Below are 20771 nucleotides of genomic sequence, written 5' to 3' on the forward strand. Positions count from 1 at the left end.
TTTGCAAACTGGTGAATGTTACTGCGTCTGTACTGTTAGAAGGGCCCCCTTATACTTCTCCTTCCCCTATTTCTGCTCTGCCAGAATCAGGGGGACAGACCACCTCTAATCTGTATATCAAATACTCGTGAGAGATGATACTTAGGCAAAAGGTAGACAAGCTCTGCCTTAAGATCAGAGGTTCTTTCCATATTTCCCTTTGGTTTTGCCAATTCCTCAAAATCCCATAGTCCCCTGTACTCTGAGCCTTGTTTGCCTTCTGCTCAGCATGGTGCTTGAGGCTTGCTTGACTCTTAAATGTAACCTAGCTGTCTGATCATCAAACACTGTCCGATCTTTCCTGTGAAAGAAGTTTGGGGATGCCACAAGTTTCTCCTTAAGCCACAACGGTTACTGCCAGTGTGGTCAGTGGCAAAGGTTAGCTAGAATACCCAGACAGAACTAAAGACATGTTTATGGGCCTCATCCCTGACCCCTTTTAACAGGGGAGAGGGAAGAGTGGGGATCTGGAAGATAATTGGATGGTCCTGTGACCACCCTGGACTAAAATACTCCTTGAACTATTTTGGAAGATTTAACCCAAGGGGCGGAGCATGTTTCTAAAGCTGGTAGGGGAAGGTGGGTTTTGCTGTTCAATCGCTATTGCCTGAGAGAGTTTGGGCTTTGCTTTTGCTTCTACCTGTCACTCAGGCTTAGCTGATGCCCTTTGAGTTTCTCTTCCCTGCAATGTGGTCAGGTGTCCTTTCAAATCACAGCGGAGGGATCTCATTTTACCCTGAACCCAGGCAGTCACACACTTAAGTCACACATTTAATCACTCACAGTGCAAACCACCCTCATGAGGGCTACCTTCCATCCCAGCAGTGGACTGTCCCTGTGGCTGGGTGTCGGGGAATTCAGAGGACTCAGTAAGGGTTGCAGCAAAGCTAAATATCTTTCCAGTATTCCCTTCTAGAAAACTAAAAAAAAAAAGTTTACCTTGTGAAAGTTACAATAACTTATGTGATTGACACAAATCTCATATGCATTTAGCATAATAAATGTAATATCCAGCATTTACCAGAACTTATTGCACATTTATTAGATTGCATCCTTTCAGGATTTCGCCTGTTGCTCATCTTGCAGAGGCACCTGTTGAAAGGTTTTATTCATGTATCTATTTTAATGTAAAGGAATGAGGACCCTGACGCCCTACTTAGCACTCAAGGGAAGAAAGCCAGGCTAATACACTGAGAGTGTAGTAGATGGAAAGAGTGAACTATTAGCTCTAGGAAGAAAGTTCACAGCATGAGGCAATTCTGGAAACACCTACCTGACTCCTCTGTCCATGGAAAGATCTAGATTTTGTTATTCTTATCCTCCAGGTCTCTTTAGGCAACACAGTTTCCCATCTGTGAGTCCTGAGGCCTGAACCCCAGGGGGCAGATTAGGGAGAATAAGTGAGCAGAATAAGTGCCCAAAGCCTCCACTGTGAGTCAGAGTCTACCCAGCATATGTCTTTCAACTACAGAAATCTCTTAAATTTTAGTTTAATTTAATTTAATCTAGTTTTATTTTTTTTAAAGATTTTATTTATTTATTTGAGAGAGAGAATGAGATAGAGAGCATCAGAGGGGTGAGGGTCAGAGGGAGAAGCAGACTCCCTGAGGAGCAGGGAGCCCGATGAGGGACTGAATCCCGGGACTCCAGGATCACGACCTGAGCCGAAGGCAATCGCTTAACCAACTGAGCCACCCAGGCGCCCATAGTTTTATTTTGTTTTCTTATTTTATTTATTTTGAGAGAGAGAGTGCACATGGCCCATGCAAGAAGAGCAGGGGAGGGGCTGAGAGAGAGGGAGGGGGAGAATCCCACGCAGGCTCCATGCTCAGCGGGAGCCCAAACAGGGCTCGATCTCAAGACCCTGAGATCATGACCTGAGCCAAAATCAAGAGTCCAAATGAGCCACCCAGGCTTTCCCCCAACTATAGAAATCTTAGACCCATGATGCTCTAACCAACAAGGAAAAACCAACTACTACAAAAAGAAAAGTAGCCTTCTAGATTTTGGTCTCTTGATTTCTTATGTTTACTGTTTCTTGCCTTCAGTTTGAGTTGAAGCTGCCTAATACTCAACAACATAAATCATGCCCATTGTGTTTTTCTTTCCTGGGGTTCAGTTTTGAGACTTTAAGAAGAGTCTGGGAGGCAAAGGGGAAAGTGGTCGGATTGGTCGGAAACAGCCACCGATCAAAATGTCAGCTCTTTTGCTAGCCAAGAAACAGAAAGTAGTTAACTGACACATGACTTTCGAACTGTGTAAGAAAACAATTGTATCACATAAGACTGAATCTGTGGAGACAGGCTATGCAATGCTATAATGAGAGATAGCTCCTTTCCACTGGAACAGTTACAGGCAATGCACATGCCCAAGTGACGGGCGATGGCGATGATGAATTCCCGATAGGCTGGAGAGACAGCTCCCGAAAAGCCTGAAGCCAAACGTAATGAATATCATTACGGACGTGCCAATGCTACACACAGGCAGAGAAGTTATGGCTACCACCTCCGAGATTTACCACCACTGGAACTTTCCTCTCATCACAATCAACTTTAGAGAATAATAGCTACTATCTAATAATCAAAGTCTCAAGGATATTGCCCTTGACACCCTTTTGACAATGACCCTTTTTCAGGCAGAAGCGTAGTCTTTACCTCAGAGGTACTCAATTTTTATTGAAAGAATAAATAAATATCTCCTTTATTATTTTGTCAATAAATTGGGAAGTCTAATCCTTCAAAGCGTGCTTAGAAAAGTTTCCCCTAAGTAGGTTCCATTATGTATGAGATTAAAATGAAGGTGCAATTGAACTTTAAAAGAATTCTCTGTAGGGGCACCTAGGTGGCTCGGATGGGTGGATGTCTGCCTTCGGCTTGGATCATGATCCTGGGGTCCTGGAATCGAGTCCTGGGTCAGGCATCGGGCTCCCTGTTCCTTGGGGAGCCTGCTTCTCCCTCTGCCTCTCTCTCTCTCTCTGTCTCTCATGGATAAATAAATAAAATCTTAAAAAAAGAAAAGAGTTCTCTGTAGTAGTGGAGAATTTCCAATGTGAGCTGAAATTCCTTCAAACCAATGCCAAGTTTTAGTCCAATAATCTAGTATCCCAAGGCCTTATGTCCCTGGTAGATTATGGAAATTTTTCACAGTCAAATAAAAGCTGGCTTGCATTCAAGGAAAGCATTTAATGATTCTAACCACTTCATAAAATGCGTGGCTTATATTTTATTTCAACTCATTTTTATAACTTTTAATATGCAGTCTGGTTTCATTTTTATTCTTTAATGTCATATTTCTATTTAAAAAATATTGAAACCATAGATGTTTCCTTCCTTTATCCTTGAAAACAATTGGGATCGTCTGTAAATACAGTAATAGTACATACATTTACAACATTATATAAAATATAAAACCTGAATATTTACTAGAAGGTGTTTATGTTTCTGAAGAGCCATATTCCTACATGCAAGTTACATAATTTAAACTCTCTTTCATAAAATATAATGTGTGGTGACATTCACAACAATGGCAAAGTTTAGTGGTTTTTTGAATGAGACCATGAACTTCAATATTCTAGTGGAGCACTGTTTATCTTTGCTTGGTTAAGTAGCAGAGAAGAGCACATTGATCTTGAAGGGACTGGCTTCTGGGTTGGAAAGGATGGCATCTTCAAACATCCTTTGCCTCTCTCAATTTTTTGAATAATAAATGCTGACAATACTTTGGCCCCATAAAAGAGAATGGTGTGTTTGGTAACTTCTAAAATGGATGGAAAGTGGACAGCAGTGGCATGCATCTCTGTTCTGGAAAGTAGAGGAAGAAGAGAACACCTCGGCCAGAAGCTTTGGAATATCGATGTTTAAAGTGATTGACTGAAGAAGAGAGGCAGAAGAAAAGGGAAGACAATGGGAATTGATGGAGAAGAGAATAAAAGCAAAGCCAGGAAAAAATATATATATTTTTTTTTCCAGAGAAGGGAGTAGTAAAAACATCAACAATGAGTAGGAAGAACTCTTCCCTGGATCTGACAGGAGCCAACTAAGACCCTAACAGTAGCTTCAGCTCCAGCTCCAGCTCTGAAAGTCTATGACTACTCTAAGCCATTCATGCTTAAGAGAATTTCCCCCCACACTTTTGCCACAGTAACCTGTTACTGGATCCCTCCAACACTTCTAAAACCAGAACAGGAGGCTACAGGAAAATTAAGTCCAAATGCTAACTAACTGTATCTCGGGTAAACTTTTATGATGAAATGCATTCCTCAATTGATCAAAAGCCACCTGATGATATTAACATCGCATCTCCAGATTTGGAGATAATTTGAATGATGTAAATATGGTGAATGTTATTTGTAAATAACAAGGAACAATCAATAACCTTTGTGCAATAAACCTTGTATTATAAGTAATGGGGAGTTAGCAAAGAATCAGTTGTTTTCCCTGCAATTGGGAAATTTACAACATTAACTGCATGAAAGTTGAAAGAAGGGAACTTTATAAAGAAATTCATACATTGGATAACTTTATATAAGGATTATAGTAATTAAATGAACTTAGGAAAATGTGCTTAATGAGAGATTGGCCTCTACTATTAAGTAGTGGACTAGCTTTTGAAGAAAAAGTAAAAGGACTAGGGATAATGTGTCAACCAGAGTTAAATCAAGAAAACAAAAATCAGGAACTCCTGGGTGGCTCAGTTGGTTAAGCATTTGCCTTTGGCTCAGGTCATGATCCCAGGCTCCTCAGATCAAGTCCTGCACTGGGCTCCTTGCTTAGCAGGAAGCCTGCTTCTTTCTCCCTCTGCCTGCCGCTCCCCCTGCTTGTGCTCTCTCTCTAACAAATAAACAAATAAAATCTTAAAAACAAAACAAAACAAAAATCACTCTTAGTATTTAAAACAGAATTTAACACTGAAAAATAGTTATGTAGGTGATAGGAGTTGAGAAGCCAAGCCTGAGGAGGGGAGCTCCATGATATAGTTCATAGTGTAGCAAACATAGGAGGCTGCTATCCCCTAAGCTGGAGGGACCAAAGAGAAGTGGCAATATCCTTAGGCTCCTTGAGTGCTTTGGCCAAATAATGACCAGAAGACAAGCTGTCTAGACCTAACTTAAAAGGGTCCTTAAGCTCCCAGGGCACCCAGGAAAGCCTTTTGGTAGTTATGCCTCTTGGAAACACTGGTTAATGGAATGAGGGCAAAGTCCTTCCAGGCTTTCAGAGTCTTAGGAAAATTTATGGACAACGAGAATAGCAGGGTGGGAGTAGATCATGTTATTTTTCAATTCTACTCTAAGAAATAAGTTATAATAACAGTTTACATAGGCTAAAGCCTATCATCCTCCACGTATTATGCCATCTTTTCAGACGAAATGCCTCCTGTAACAATGAGAATTAATTTGAATGAGATACAGGAAGTGGGAACATGAATATCTGACCTTCAATTTCTAATTTGGAGATGGTTCCCAAGAGCTCTCATCCGGTAATCTTAACCATCTTTTGGTGAACTCTGGGTAGTATGGCATTTGTCACTAGCACAAGAAAGGTCTCTAGTTCCATTTGGAATCACTCAATAATTTGTCACATAGTTAGATCCTGCTTAGATCCCTTCTATCTAGCATCAGAATGAAGTCAAGTATTCACTTAGGGATATCTTTGGTGTCCTTACCTCTGTGGTTAGGTGCAAATCCTAACAGAAGTCCAGAAAACAAAAGACTAAAGCATCTACAAGGCGTTTTTACCCTTCTTTCAGGGTGAGACAACCTGAAAGAGCAATGTTATCTAAGAGGTAGGCAGAATACTCTTGGTCTTTGTGGCCACCAGTGTCTGGGGATCCTAGAAATGCACTTTTCCCGGACTGTGGGGGTCCTGGGGTGCTCTGGAGGATATGTGGGAACTGGAGAAATAAGTCAAGATCAGAGCCTGGAATGCAGCTAAGTAAATGGTGAACCACTGGGGGGTTTTGAACTCGGAGTATTCATGACTAAGGCTTTAGGAGAAAATATCTAAAATGGATGTTAGTGATAGACTAGCATTCCGCATTGATTAAATTCTCAGAATTGTTGTTGTAACTTTGCATTTTGACCATGCAGCTATTGTTTAATTATACTTAATTGTACACAGTTATATGTTAACCTTTAACATTTTCCCACAATGAACCAGTGTAAAAATGTGATTGAAAGATGAAGAATTGATTTCAATTTTTTTCTTAAACAAAAATAATGTCACCTATACTCAGTGCTTTAGAACTTCTGGGGTATGTAAAATTATTTCTGAAACTCTATCATAAACATGTCACTGATGACAATTTCCTTAGCTTGTCTGCTAAAATTCTGTGAAATTCTAAACTAACTAATCACCAGCTTAAATATACTTATTTCCAAAAAGGATGTAAGGGGGCTTAAATTGGAACATTGCTTTAGCAAGACAACAGATAGAATATGATTTCTTCATAGTATTACTTACACAAAAACTTTCTGAACTATTTGTAATACAAGGGACACATCCACAATGCTCAGATACTAGAATCGTAGGGGGAAAAATCCATCTCTTATTTTTTTAAAAATATTTTATTTATTTATTTGAGAGAAAGAATGAGCTAGAGCATGAGAGGGGGGAGGGCCAGAGGGAGAAGCAGACTCCCTGCTGAGCAGGGAGCCCGATGCGGGACTCGATCCTGGGACTCCAGGATCATGACCTGAGCCGAAGGCAGTCGCTTAACCAACTGAGCCACCCAGGCGCCCCATCTCTTATTAATAGACATGAATTGGGTCAAAGAAAACATGCTTTATATTTTAGTTTCAGCTTAGATTTCATTTAAAAAAAAAACTGGAAATCAAAACTATGTGTGACATATCTGGGACAAACACATACGCAAACAGTGATTTTATTATACTGCATTATTTCCCCAGGAATAGTCACAGAACATATTACATATCTTTGAAAGACTGAAGCTATTCAGAATTGATCTCTTTAGGCTACTATGGATTGGCATAGGATGCCAGCACAAATCCTATCCTTTGGGGAAATCTCAAGATAATAAAATAATTTCACTGCACATTCTGCAAAATTTGGAATGCTGTTTTCCCAGGCTTTAAGCATTGTCTTGCTCCTTTCAAGTCCTCTTCTTATATTCCGATCTTTAACTCTCGCTTTCTCATACTTTCAGTCCATCCCTCTCTTCCTCCCTCCCTCTTTGCAATCTTTTTGGTCTTTTCATCTTTGAATTGGAAAGCAGAGGCAGCCAGAAGAAAACACGTGGTTCATTTTCTTCTAAACATACCCAAATTTCTATTCAAAGTAGTAGGTTCCTTCTATAATTGTTTTAGAAGCAGTAAGCTGACTCACAAACCACAGCTAATAACTAAAGCGACTCAATTTAGCCCTTTCTAGCAACTGCCTAAGGCACTGGTTAATGGTGAGAGAAAGCCACAAAGAATGTTCCAAAGGGGGAAAAACAGCTACAATTAAATAGCTTTTGATAAACGAATGTTTTAAAAGGCATATACTACGATTCTAAGTGGGCCAAAGTTAGCAAGAGTTTCTAGAAGAAAGGAATGGGGAAGGTCATTCTCCTTCTTTCCCTCACACAGTGCACACAAAGGAGCACTGATTTGAACTGATCAAAGCTAGGAAGATGGATTGGGCTCTAGTCGCTGAGGCTAGAGCTTTCAAAGGGTTACACTGTTAGCAGTATTTGTAACTTCACAGACTGTCTGACACACGAGAAACTGATGACCCCCAAGGAATAGAACTGGGGCTCCCGGGGAGATTTTGATATATTTTGAATCTTGTCACATGAACGTATGGCCAACATGACTTTAAATATATGTCTACAAGTTCTTTGACACTTCCTCTCCTCAAGAGGCAGTACTTAATTCACCTCTCTATGAGAGTGAGCCGGACGTACTGATTTGCTTTTATTAAAATATGATGGAAGAATGGGATGTCACTTCTAATATTGGGTTATAACAAGGCTGCAGCTTCTGTCTTGAGCACTCTTTCTGGAATCACTCACTGGGGAGTAAGCCAGATGCCATGAGGTGTGAGCTGGATGGATAAGAGGCCCGCATGGAGTCACCTGAAGCATCTTCTCTCCACAGAGAGTGAAGAGAGCTGAAAAGAAGATTCTCCATTTCTTCAAAACACTGCAGCCCCAGATCAACAACCTGACTCCAACCTAGTAAGAAACCCTGACTGAGAATCATCCAGTTAGCGCCTCTCAGTTTCCCAACCCTGAGAAACCTGGAGAAAAATGTGAAATAATAAATATTTGTTGTTTAAACTGCTAAATCTCAGGGTACTTTGTTACGCAGCAATAGATGACTAATACAATTACCAGACTAAAAATATAAGCAAACAAATTAGTTAGTTAATTACTTAAGTGGAAATGGGAAGTCATTGTACATGCATGTGTTCACTTTGGCCTAACTTGCTTCTACTGTGCTTGAGTGATAATTTGAAGCTGCTCTGGAAGGGGAGGTGATCTGACTGTCTTTTCTTTCAGCCACTGCTTCCATCTCTCTGTATTTGAAGAATAAAGGACTGCTCTGAGATGGATTTCCCTGGCCCAGTCAAGTTACTTTGCTGTTTGGCTCCTCATGTGTCTCCCATTTTGCTCTCCTTGAACATAGGTTACCTGGTTGAAGGTATCTTTCCTACATCTGAAAAGACCTGATGATACTGGAATGGGCTTTTTTTCACTCCATGAAATTGGGAGGAAAATATATATACTTCATCCCTCAACTTTCCCAAAGTTTCTCCCTAATATCCGCCCCCAGGTGGGGAAGGGAGTGAGTTATACAGGTCTTTAGGTCAAAGTGGAAGTTGTGGCCACCAGAGTATGCCCCTCATATCTCCTACTGCAGGTATGGAGGGTAATTAATGGATAGTCCTAGTTGCTGTGTCCTAAATCCATCACTGAGCCTAAACTTCTCATGGCTACTCTCAGTGAAAGACAGAACATGGTAGGGGGCGCCTGGGTGGCTCAGTTGGTTAAGCGACTGCCTTCGGCTCAGGTCATGATCCTGGAGTCCCGGGATCGAGTCCCACATTGGGCTCCCTGCTCAGCAGGGAGTCTGCTTCTCCCTCTGACCCTCTTCCCTCTCGTGCTCTCTATCTCTCATTCTCTCTCTCTCTCAAATAAATAAATAAAATCTTTAAAAAAAAAAAGACAGAACATGGTAGGGATACAAAGGTGGGTCCATTCCTACAAAATGGGGCAAAGTTCCCTGTCTGACAGGGAACTTCTCTGACAGATAACTTTGGCTCAAGAACTTCCCATTGGCCTGACCAAAAGATTTTTAAAACTTGCTGGAGTCTGCCTCTATCTGTCCTACCTCTCTACCTTCTCTCTCTCCTCCACAGAGGTGACTGCTCTATTGTCTCCCTCGAGATCCTCCCCTCTTCTCCATCATATGTGTTTTACCCAGTAAATATTTTTGCAGCTAACCTTGGACTCTCCTTCTCAGAAGACCCAACTAATGCATGCTCCTTCCATTCTAAGGTACACTCAGGATAAGCGAGCCTTAATAAAGATAGGAAATCTCTACTGGATCATGTATTATATCATTAGAATTCTGGATCATGGTTTGGGGGCCAATCCCCTAAATAGTGATTAGGTATTAATTTGCCTTACTTTGTTCACTGTGCCCATATGTTGATCACAGTTTTGATAGCAAAGGTAGTTTACCAAAGCTAGGATGGACACAGATGGCTGGATTCCTACTCACTCTCCTTTATCTTAGTCATATCCATTATATATCAGGGCAGTGGTACACGCAGCCAAAAATAAAATTACTTTATTCATGTCCGTCTTGCAGATATACTAGCCACTGACGGGTAAGAAGAAATTATTGGGTAGGGCTTTTAGGAACATTCCACAGGGGGAGACAGAGCCTGCCTTTTCTCCCCTCTTTCCTCCTGTCTAAAATGAGGATGTGAGGGCTACATTTGAGAGGCCATCTAGTGAACACAATGTGACTCTGAGACTAGAACTCACCCCTGAAATATGGTGGAGGTTTCTCTTGTGGGAAAGTGAACAAATTTCTTCCTGCTAAAGATACAATTAATTGAGGTCATTGTTACCATCAGTAGAACCCAATTCTAATTGGTGGACAGATTCAATTATTTATTAGTCTCTGACCAATTACCATCTCTGTCTGCTAACTCATTAATTGCACCCCATTGACCCCAAAGGCTGGTATAGTTAATAGCACCCCATTTCAGAAAGGCTTATATGTTACTTCAAGCAAAACCAGGGTAGAAAAATTTCACATTGTGAGTACTCCATATTAGACAATGGTTAGTCACATTATAAAAGATTTTATATCCCAAAGGGATTTAACATTCTATTAAGTAAAGTCTACTGTATTTCAATATTAGTTCCTGTATCATTAAATTCATGACAGATACTGCTGTTGGGGGAAGGAAGAGGAAGCCTGTCAGAGAAAGTTACAACTAAATTCTTTAAAGTTTCTCCCATTGAAGAGGAATGAGAGAGAGAGAGAGATAAAGGCACTGCTAATGGAAGGCTGTTATCGCCCCCATTAACTCTAACAATTTTTCACCCCAACCCACGGTAGTTTGTTACATAGCTTCTGACTATATTGCTCACAGACCTGTAATAGAGTCTTCTAGCTGTCTACCAAAATCTGTTTGCCTTCTCCCATTTGTCCATAGTGACAGAGTTAAAGCACAGCAGTGATGATCTAGATAGAAACTACATTTCCCAGCCTTTCTTGTAGTTGGTGCTGGGCCTAAGATCAATTTATTGGCTTTATTTGCTTAGAAGAAACTAGTTTTCACTAAACTTCCCCTCTTTCCTTTCTTGCAAGCTAAAAGAGGAAGGTGACCACCACACTCAGCATTAACCATGTAGAGGGGGACAAAATGGAAGGGCCATAAATCCTTAAATTATTCATTAGAACAGAGCTGTCCCACAAGCCTAGATTGCTCACCTCATGGCTCTCAGAGAAGAAAAAGAAAATCTTCAAGCCATTGCAATCTGACGCTTCTTTGCTTTAACAATTTCATCCTTTTCTGAAAAATAAGCCTAATAATATGGCTTTGCTTATTACCCTGGAATTCTTAAAAAAAAAAAAAAGTGTGTATATGTATAGGCTAAGATGCTTTCAGGACCTCTAAGAACCACAGATTCACCCATACTTTATTTCCCATAGCACAAATACATCAATTCCTTAGGAATTCAAATTAGATTAAAGAAACAAAACCCATGAGAATGTATTATAGAATCCTTACCATCAACAATAACCTCTTCTCTTTAGTTAACAATGTTTTAATCAGCAAAGATATAGTCGGTTGTGGGTTTACTTCTGAGTCACACAAGTTCAGAGTTTCTCAAAGAGAGTGGGTTCTGGAAACCACCATGAATAAGAATCATGTTGTTTAAAAATTGTGATCCTACTGGATGGTGGATTACCATGGCCCTATTTCAATGATGGCCAGGGTGGGTGAAGTGACACTTTCTTTAACATTAGTGCTCTTATGAATTCCATGAGGATAGACCTGCTCATCAAAATCAGATTGGCTCTCGATTTGTGGTTCTTAGTCTCATCAAACCAAAGAGTGGTTTGCAACCATCCCTACTGAAAAGATACACCAAGAGATAAGGTTGTAGTAAAAGGGCTCTGAGTAGACTGCTTTCAGATTAGTCAACATGGTGAGGACATATCGGTCCATCTCAATGCTTGGTGATACCAGTATAATTTTGGTTATTTCAATTATATTGGTAATAATTTATTTTGATATGTAGTTAAAGTATACCAGCTGTTCCTTATATATGATTACACATTAAAATCCAGATTTATTTAATTTTTATGAACATTAAAATAGTTGTTTCTTTGAGTGAAACCCAACTTTTTGAACAATCCTTTTCACAGGACTTCTTGGGTACAATAATAATGTACAGAATTTTAATGTAATCTTTTATTTAAAGATTTTTATTTATTTGAGAGAGAGAGCATAAACAGAGGGACGGGCAGAAGGAGAGGGAGAAGCAGACTCCCTGCTGAGTGTGGAGTCCGATGCAGGGCTCGATCCCAGGACCCTGAGATCATGACCTGAGCCGAAGGCAGACGCTTAACCAACAGAGTCCTCCAGGTGCCCCAGTGTAATTTTTATGTGATTATAGAAGTAGCATGTTTTACTTGGAGAACTCAGAAAAAATTAAAGAATAAGACAAAAATTACCATAAATCTGGCTACCCAGAAATATCTACTCTTAACAATTTGGTATACAGTAAATTATAATAGAATCTCTGAGATAAGTACGTACAGGAGCCAGTGGATACACAGAAGAAGTGGTGGTACATTTCACACAGAGAGTAAGACAAGTGACAGAAAGAGTGACCCTAAAAATTCAGTCCTGAAAAATTAGTAGGATGCTCTGAGTGGGAGCGAATGGGTATCCCATCCTAGACAAAGGCAGAAGCTAAGTTCGAAATGTGTGTGAAGGAGAGAAACTGCAAGCTGAGTCACTTCAAGAAATTTTCTAGAGATGAAGCATATTATGCAAAAAAATGTGAAAATTATACTTCAGGGGATAACTTTTTACAGGTCATAGAAAGTGGCACAGATTTAAATATGCCACTCACTCTACTAGTCACTGTACCTAGAGGGGTATATGTTTACAAAAGACCTGTGAGGGAGATTCACCATAACTCCTACTTCATAAAAGTGGAAACTGAGACTCAAAGAGGTCAGATGATATGTACAAGGTAATAAGTGGTAAAAAAAAATACAGCTAAACTTGATCATGATAAGTACACTCACTATGGTGAGCACTGAGTAATGTATAGAGTTGTTGAATCACTATGTTAAACACCTGAAACTGATATAACATTGTATGTCACTATATGTCAATAGCAAAATTTAAATATACGGATAAGTAAATAAAAATAAAAAAATCAGGGGTGCCTGGGCGGCTCAGTTGGTTAAGCATCCAACTCTTGGTTTCAGCTCAGGTCATGATCTCAGGGTTGTGAGATGGAGCCCAGCATCAGGCTCCAGGCTCCAGGCTCAGCAGGGAGTCTGCTTGAGATTCTTTCCCTCTCCCTCTCCCTCTGCCCTTACCCCACATGTGCACATGCTCTCTCTCTCTCTCTCTCTCTCTCTGTCTCAAATAAATAAATACATACATACATAAAATCTTAAAAACAAGTGTTACAAAGGGGGGAAGAGAAAATGATGTCTACCTGACTAAAATTTTAACTCAAAGTAAAGTTGGAGAGATAAGCCAGATATGAGAGTTGGAACTTTATAAGAAATGAGAAACTATTAGACAGATTCTGAAGAGGCTCATAGAATCCAATTGGTTTTCAAATGTCAGGCTAGGAGCCGTAAAACTGGAGCGCAGGGGAACAGTTAGGGAACTGTTGTAGCAATGGGTAACGGGGATGAGACAAAGAGAGCAAAGGCCACAGGGATAGGAGCATGAAGCCCATATAAGCCATGGAGGATGAAATAATCCATTGGAACATGTAACTGATGAGCTAGGGGTAATGAAGGAAAAAGAGAATAGCCTAGGTCAATGGCTGTCAGACTTTAACTGAGCCAGAATCCCCAGGAGGACTTGTTAAAGCAAACATTGCGCAACCATTCCTGGTGTCTGGTTCATGGGTCTGGGGTGGGACCTGAGAATTTGCATTTCTAACAAGTTCCCAGGTGATGTTGATTGCATTTGTTTCAGAATTACACTTTGAGAACTCTGCATTAAATCAGGAAAAAGATGTTTTGTACTTGTTGAATACTTTGCAAAGATATCCAGGTATGAGCTGTATAAATCTTTCTGGAGCCCAGAAATGTGGTTAGAACTAAAGATAGAGATTTGGGAGTTGTCAACGTATAAGGACAGTATGAGAAAAGCATCCAGAATTTAACTTCCATAGGTGCTCAACAAATACATGTTAAGTAAATTAATGAAAAGAGAAAAGAGAAGAGGCAAATATAAAAGAGGATTAGCACTTACATTCCTAATAGAGGAAGAGAAGGCCTGGAGGATAAAACAGATGAGAAGGAATGAAGGAGGGTCAGAGTGCTGGAGGAGACAGAGGAGGGTGGTGTCAAGGTCAAGAAGGAAAGTCCCAGGAGAAGGGGTATCAAATATTTAGAAGAGATTGGAGGGGGGAAGTATTTTGACTCTGGAAATTAATAGATGACTCATTACCTTTTCCAGTGATGTGATGGGAGTTAATTGCAGAATTAATTACATAGAAGAAAACAGAAAAATTGTTTCTAGACCAGGACAGTCCAACAGAATGATGAAGTGAGCCTCATAGGTAATTTTAAGTGTTCTAGCAGCCACATTCAGGAGGTTAAAAACAAACAGGTGAAATTGGTTTTAATAATATATTTTATTTTCCCAATACATCCAAAATACTATTGTTTCAGTATTAAAAGTATTTGTGAGAGATTTTACATCCTTTTCATATGAATTACCTAAAATCTAGCGTATACTTTACATGCATAGCACATCGCAATTCAGACCCCACCACACATCAAGCACTCTGTAGCCACATATAGCTACCTGGGTGCAGGGAGATAGCCTGTCCTTTTATGGATTTGACTGTCAAGGAAAAGGAAGAAATAAGATACCAGTTAGAGCAAAAGAGAGTTGAGAGTCTCTCTCTCTAGAAAGAAGGGAAAGGAGTGTCCTTTCCCTTCTTCCCTGCCTCCTCACTCTGCTGTAAATTTGCATGTTTATATCCTGTGAACACAAGGCACTCCGTGATTTATTACACGTTGTTTTCAAAAGTTATTATAAAATATTGCATACATGGTCTCAAACATTATATATAACAAAAACGTAACAACATAACATAGTATTTACCAACCACACAACTTAAGATCCAAAAATCTCTTGACATCCCTTGCATATTCCTGTGTAAGTGAATAACCCTCCCTATTCTCCCAGGGTAATCATGATCCGGAATTTTGTGTTTATTGTTCCTGTACTTTTCTTTACGTACTACAGTATTTTTAGGTATCTCTAAATAAAATGTATTTTTTGTGTTTTTAAGCTTTATAGATACAGTATCATATGTATATTTTTCCACATGCTATTTTTGTTCAAAATACATTTTTGAAAATGTTAATGCAAATTACTAGAGTTTATTTTTATAGTATCCCATTTTTTAAGTATATCACAGCATATGTATTAACTTCTCTATTGACGGAGACTTGAGTTATTTATTATTTCATACTCCTATGAATCTTATCATTAAACATCAATTTTCTTATACTTAACCGCCTGGTTAGTGAGACAGAGAGAGAGAGAGAGAGAGAGAGAGACCAACCCTCAATTCTGATTTCTCTAGGTTATACAACTAAGAATGAAATCATATATTCTCACCTTTATTGAATAATGTCAAATTATTTCCAAAGTAATTGTATTAATTTTTATTTTCCACTAATAGTTACCATTAATCCACATCCTTACCAACATTTGATATTGTCAGACCACAATTTTTGTGAGTCTGGTAAGTGTAATGATACCTCATTGTGATTTTATTTATTTTTATTTTTAATTTTTAAAGATTTTTATTTATTTATTGAGAGAGAGAGAGAATGGTAGAGAGAGCACGAGAGGGAAGAAGGTCAGAGGGAGAAGCAGACTCCCTGCTGAGCAGGGAGCCTGATGCAGGACTCGATGGGGACTCCAGGATCATGACCTGAGCCGAAGGCAGTCGCTTAACCAACTGAGCCACCCAGGCATCCTCATTGTGATTTTAATCTTCTTTTTCTTGATTACTAGTGAAAACTTACATATATTTAATTTTCTGTTTCCTTCTCTATGAAATACATGTAGATTTTTTTTTGTCTCTCTTTTGTTTCATTTTTTTCTTTGTTTGGTTTTTGATTTATAAGAGTTATCTGCATGGCCGGCATACTGATCATTTGTCAGTTTTATGTGTTGGCAAATACCTTGTCCCATTTAAGGCTTGTTTTTTTACTTTTTTTTTTTGGTAAACTTCTTTTAATTAAAGAAAATCAAGCCTAGGGGCATCTGGGTGGCTCAGTCAGTTAAGTGCCCGACTCTTGATTTCGGCTCAGGTAATGATCTCAAGGTCCTGAATCCAGGCCCATGTCAAGCCAGCTCTCTCCCTCACCCTTTGCCCCCCCCATCTCTCTCTGTGTTTAAAAAAAAAAAATACACAAATCATAAATGCCCAGCTGATGAATGATGATTTTTTAAGTAAGCACTTCTGTATAGAACCAGCCAAATATTGTCACAACCTAAATCCCTCCAACAGGTCTGAAGTCATTATTCCGTACAAAAAGTAACGAATACTCTGACTTCTTTAACGATAGTTGAGATTTTCCTGGCTACAGAATGAACTATTTTGTACCTCAATTCTATTATTTAAAACAGTGCTTGAGGGGCCCCTGGGTGGCTCAGTCAGTTAAACATCTGCCTTCAGCTTGGGTCATGATCCCAGGGTCCTGGGATCGAGCCCTGCAGGGAGTCTACTTCTCCCTCTCCCTCTATTGCTCCCCCTGCTTATGTGTTCTCTCTCTAATAAATAAATAAAATCTTAAAAAAATAATAAAATAAAACAGTGCTTGAATTCACTCATGTTGCTAAGAATTTGTTATTTTTCAATACTGGATAACATTCTATTGTATAAACATACTACAATTTATATAGCCATTTGCTGGAGAGCATTGAAGTCATTTTCTGTTTGGGGCTTTTGAAAATAACGTTATGGACATTCTTGTGCATGTCTTTTGATATACACACCATTGAGAGTACGTATATCTACAATTTTCGTAGATACTGCCAAACAGATTTTAAAGTTGTTAAATTAGTTTTTACTCTCACTAACAATGTACAACAGTTCTTGTTATTCCAGAGCCTCATTAAGATATTGCTATTAAGTCTTTTTAAAAACTTCAGACATTTCAGTAGATTTATACTAGTACCATATTTTGACATTAATCAGCATGTTCTTGCTGACTAAATGTGGTTGAGCACCTTTTCATATTTGGCCACTTTGATACTGACTTTTTGTGAAGTGACGGTTCCAATGCTTTTTCTCTTTTACTTATTAGATTGTTGGTTATTTCTATTAACGTGTAGGGGTTTCTTCTGGATAGGAGATCTTTGGTGGACACATGCATTCCAAACCTACTTCTCACTCTGTGGTTTGCATTTCCAGTTTCCTAATAGTGTTCTTTTGATTAACAAATGTTCTTAATTTTATCAAAGTAAAATTTTCCCATCTTTTCTTTTATGGGCAAGTACTTTTTTTTTTTTTTTTTTTTTGTCCAGGTTAAGAAATCCTGCCCACCCCAGGTCATGAACATATCTTCTAGCAGCTTTAAGTTATCTGAATTATCTTCTAAGTTACCTACCTAAGTTGTCTTCAAGTAGCTTTATTACTTTAGATTTTATAATTAAGTCTAGAATTAATTAGAAATTTATTTTTTCCTTTGGAGTAAAGTAAGGCTAGAAGTTCAATTTCCTTACAGATAGCTAATTTACCCAGCATCATTTACTGAAATGACAATCTTTTCTTCCCTGAACTGTAGTGGTAACTTCAGCAAAACTCAGGTGACTTTATGCACATTTTTGGACTGTTATTCTAATACTTTAGTCCATCAGCCTGCCCAGTGTACCTACCATACTGTCTTAGTTAAAACGGCTTTTTAGTAAGTCTTGATATCAAGTAGTATAAGCCCTCCAAATATGTTCTTTTTTATTCAAATGCCTTTTGAATATTCTTGAAATTTTTCATTTTCATACAAATTTTGAATCTTAATTTCAAAGCTTATTGTCCACACACACAAAAATCACTTGAAATTTTTATTGGAATTGCAATGCATTTTTAGATCAACTTGGAGAAAACTGGCATCTTCACAATATTGAATCTTCTAATACAAAAATATGGCATATCTTTGCATTTGCTTAGAGTTTTTGTAATTTCTCTCAATAATGTTTGGTAGGTTTCAGTGCAGAGAACATTTTTCTCAGTTTTCACCTAAGTATCATTTAAAAATTCCATGTTTACTATCCCTTGTCACTAGTACATAGAAATAGTTTTAATTTTTTGTATATTAAGTGTGCATCTAAACATTTGCTAACTTCATTTATTAATTCTAATAGCTTATCTGTAGAGTCTTCAGATTAATCCACATACATTATCCCGTTGTCCTTAATCATGATATCTTACTTCCTTTCTTTTCAGTTCTTGCAGATGTTATTTTTTTGCCTTATCTTATTATAATTGTTAAAACATCCTGTATTAACATAGACCAGAGGACCATAAAGAATAGAAGCGGTTTAAAGGATTCCTTCTTGTATTCAGCATGCATATGAAACACCTGGAGATTTTAAAATGCAAATTCTCTTTGAGTAAGTCTAGAGTGGGGCCTAGGATTCTGCATTTCCAACAAGCTCCCAGGGGAAACAGATGCTGTCCATCTAGAAACTTTTCTTTCAGTAGCAAAGATGTGTGGAATGTTCTTTTTTTTTTTTAAAGATTTTATTTATTTATTCATGAGAGACAGAGGGAGAGAGAGAGAGAAGCAGAGGGAGAAGCAGGCTCCCAAGGAGCAGGGAGCCCGATGCGGGGCTCGATCCCAGGACCCTGGGACCATGACCTGAGCCGAAGGCAGACGCTTAACCATCTGAGCCACCCAGGCGCCCAATGTGTGGAATGTTCTTGTCTGATTCTCACTACAAGGGACAAAGCATTTAACATTTGAGCTCTAAGTCTGATGTGTATTAGAGGTTCTGCTTGTTTGTTTGCAGATGTCGTGTAAGAGATTAATAAATTGTTATTTCTATTTATTTGTTAAAATTACTAGTAAGTATTGAATTTTATAAAATTATTTTGTTTTTAATGAAATCATCATATAATTGTTCTACAGTATTCTGTTAATGTGGTGAATTGCATTGATTGATTTTCAGACTTTAATCAACCTTGCATTCTCAAAATCATTTCAACTAGGTCATGAAATATTCTATTTATTTATTGCTGGATTCGATTTGCTAAATGTTATTTAGAACATTTATATCTATGTTCATAAGTGATATTGGAATGCAATTTTCATTTCTTTCAATATACCTATCAGGTTATGGTTTTATTACAACTTTAATCTCATAATTAATGCAGTTTGGGAATGGTTCCTCCACTTTCACCTTCTGAAAGAATTTGTGTAAGAATGGTTTTATTTCCTCCTTAAATATTTGAAAGAATTTACTGATAAAAATCAGTTAGCCTGGAATTTTCTTTCTGTAAGGTTTTTAACTAGGATTAAATTTATTCGAGAATTTTCAATTTGTTTTGTTTTTTCTTGTATCAATTTTGGTTAACACTGTTTTCCTAAGACTTTTTTCCTTTTATTTAAAATTTCAAATTAAAATTTTTTTAAAGATTTCATTTATTTATTTGTCAGAAAGAGAGAGAAAGAGTGAGCATAAGCAGATAGAGCAGCAGAGGGAGAGGGAGAAACAGGCTCCTCACTGAGCAGGGAGCCTGACGCACGGGGCTTGATCCCAGGACCCTGGGACCATGACCTGAGCCGAAGGCAGTTGCTTAACCGACTAAGTCACCCAGGCGCCCCTCAAATTAAAATTTTCATAATATAGTCTAATGATCTGAAGAATCATTCCTGAGATCAGGAATTTGGTACCATCTTTTTTTGGATAAATCTTGCCAAATACTTATCAATTATGCTATATTTTTAAAGAAACTGACTTGTGGTATGGGTAATTCTCCATTTATTCACTCTCTATTTCATTGATTTTTGTATTATTTATTTCCTTCTTTTTATTTTCTTTGGGTTTCTACTGCTACCCTTTCTCTAACTTTTTGGGACAAAATTTAAATGATTGCATTTTCATCTTTTCTACTCTTCAAATATAATGCATTTAAAACTATAAATTTTAGGGGTGCCTGGGTGGCTGAGTCAATTAGGCATCCTACTCTCGGTTTTGGCTCAGCTCGTTATCTGAGTGCTGCTCTGGGCTCCGTGCTGGGTGTGGAGCCTGCTTGAGATTCTTTCTCTCCCTCTTCCTCTGCCCCTATCCACCTCCCCACCCCACCCCCAGTTTACTTACACATGTGCATTCTCTCTCTCTCTCTCTCAAAAATAAAAATAAAAAACCTACAAACTTCATTCTAATTACGAGTTTAGTTTTATAAGTTTCGACATATCTATGCTTATTATTACACAATAAAAATAGTTTCTTTTATCCATTAAGTGGTTTTCTTTGATACTTTGGTCAATGGCTACTTTTATTTCCTCTAATTTCCATTTGGGGGTTTTTAGGCTTTTTGCTATTACTTTCAAGATTAATTCTACTGTGATCAGAAAACACGATCTGAATTATTTTCATTCTTTGAAAGTTTGGGGGATTGGTTTTATGCACAGTAGATGACCAGTTTTGATAAATAGTTCATATGCACATTTACCTCTCCCTTACCAGCACAGTTTTTGTTATCATGCCTTTTAATTCTATATGTATTTTAGGTCTAAAACACTACTCTTATATTTTGTTAAATCAATATTTATTTTTACCCACATATCTACTTTTACCTTGTTTCTTTGTTACTTCCTGCAATTTTGTGTTTCTGTCTAGAATAATCTTTTTTCTGCCTGAAAAGTCCCTTTATTTTTTTTCCTTAATTCAGATTACTGGCAATAAATTAAATTATAACAGTGTTTTCTTAACTGGCAATACCTATATTTTACCAGCACTGCTGAAAGATAATTT

The sequence above is a fragment of the Eumetopias jubatus genome, unplaced genomic scaffold (genome assembly GCF_037043125.1).
Source record: "Eumetopias jubatus isolate StellerSeaLion01/CBP00866 unplaced genomic scaffold, mEumJub1_p1.0 scaffold_4, whole genome shotgun sequence".
In the NCBI taxonomy this organism is placed as follows: Eukaryota; Metazoa; Chordata; class Mammalia; order Carnivora; family Otariidae; genus Eumetopias; species Eumetopias jubatus.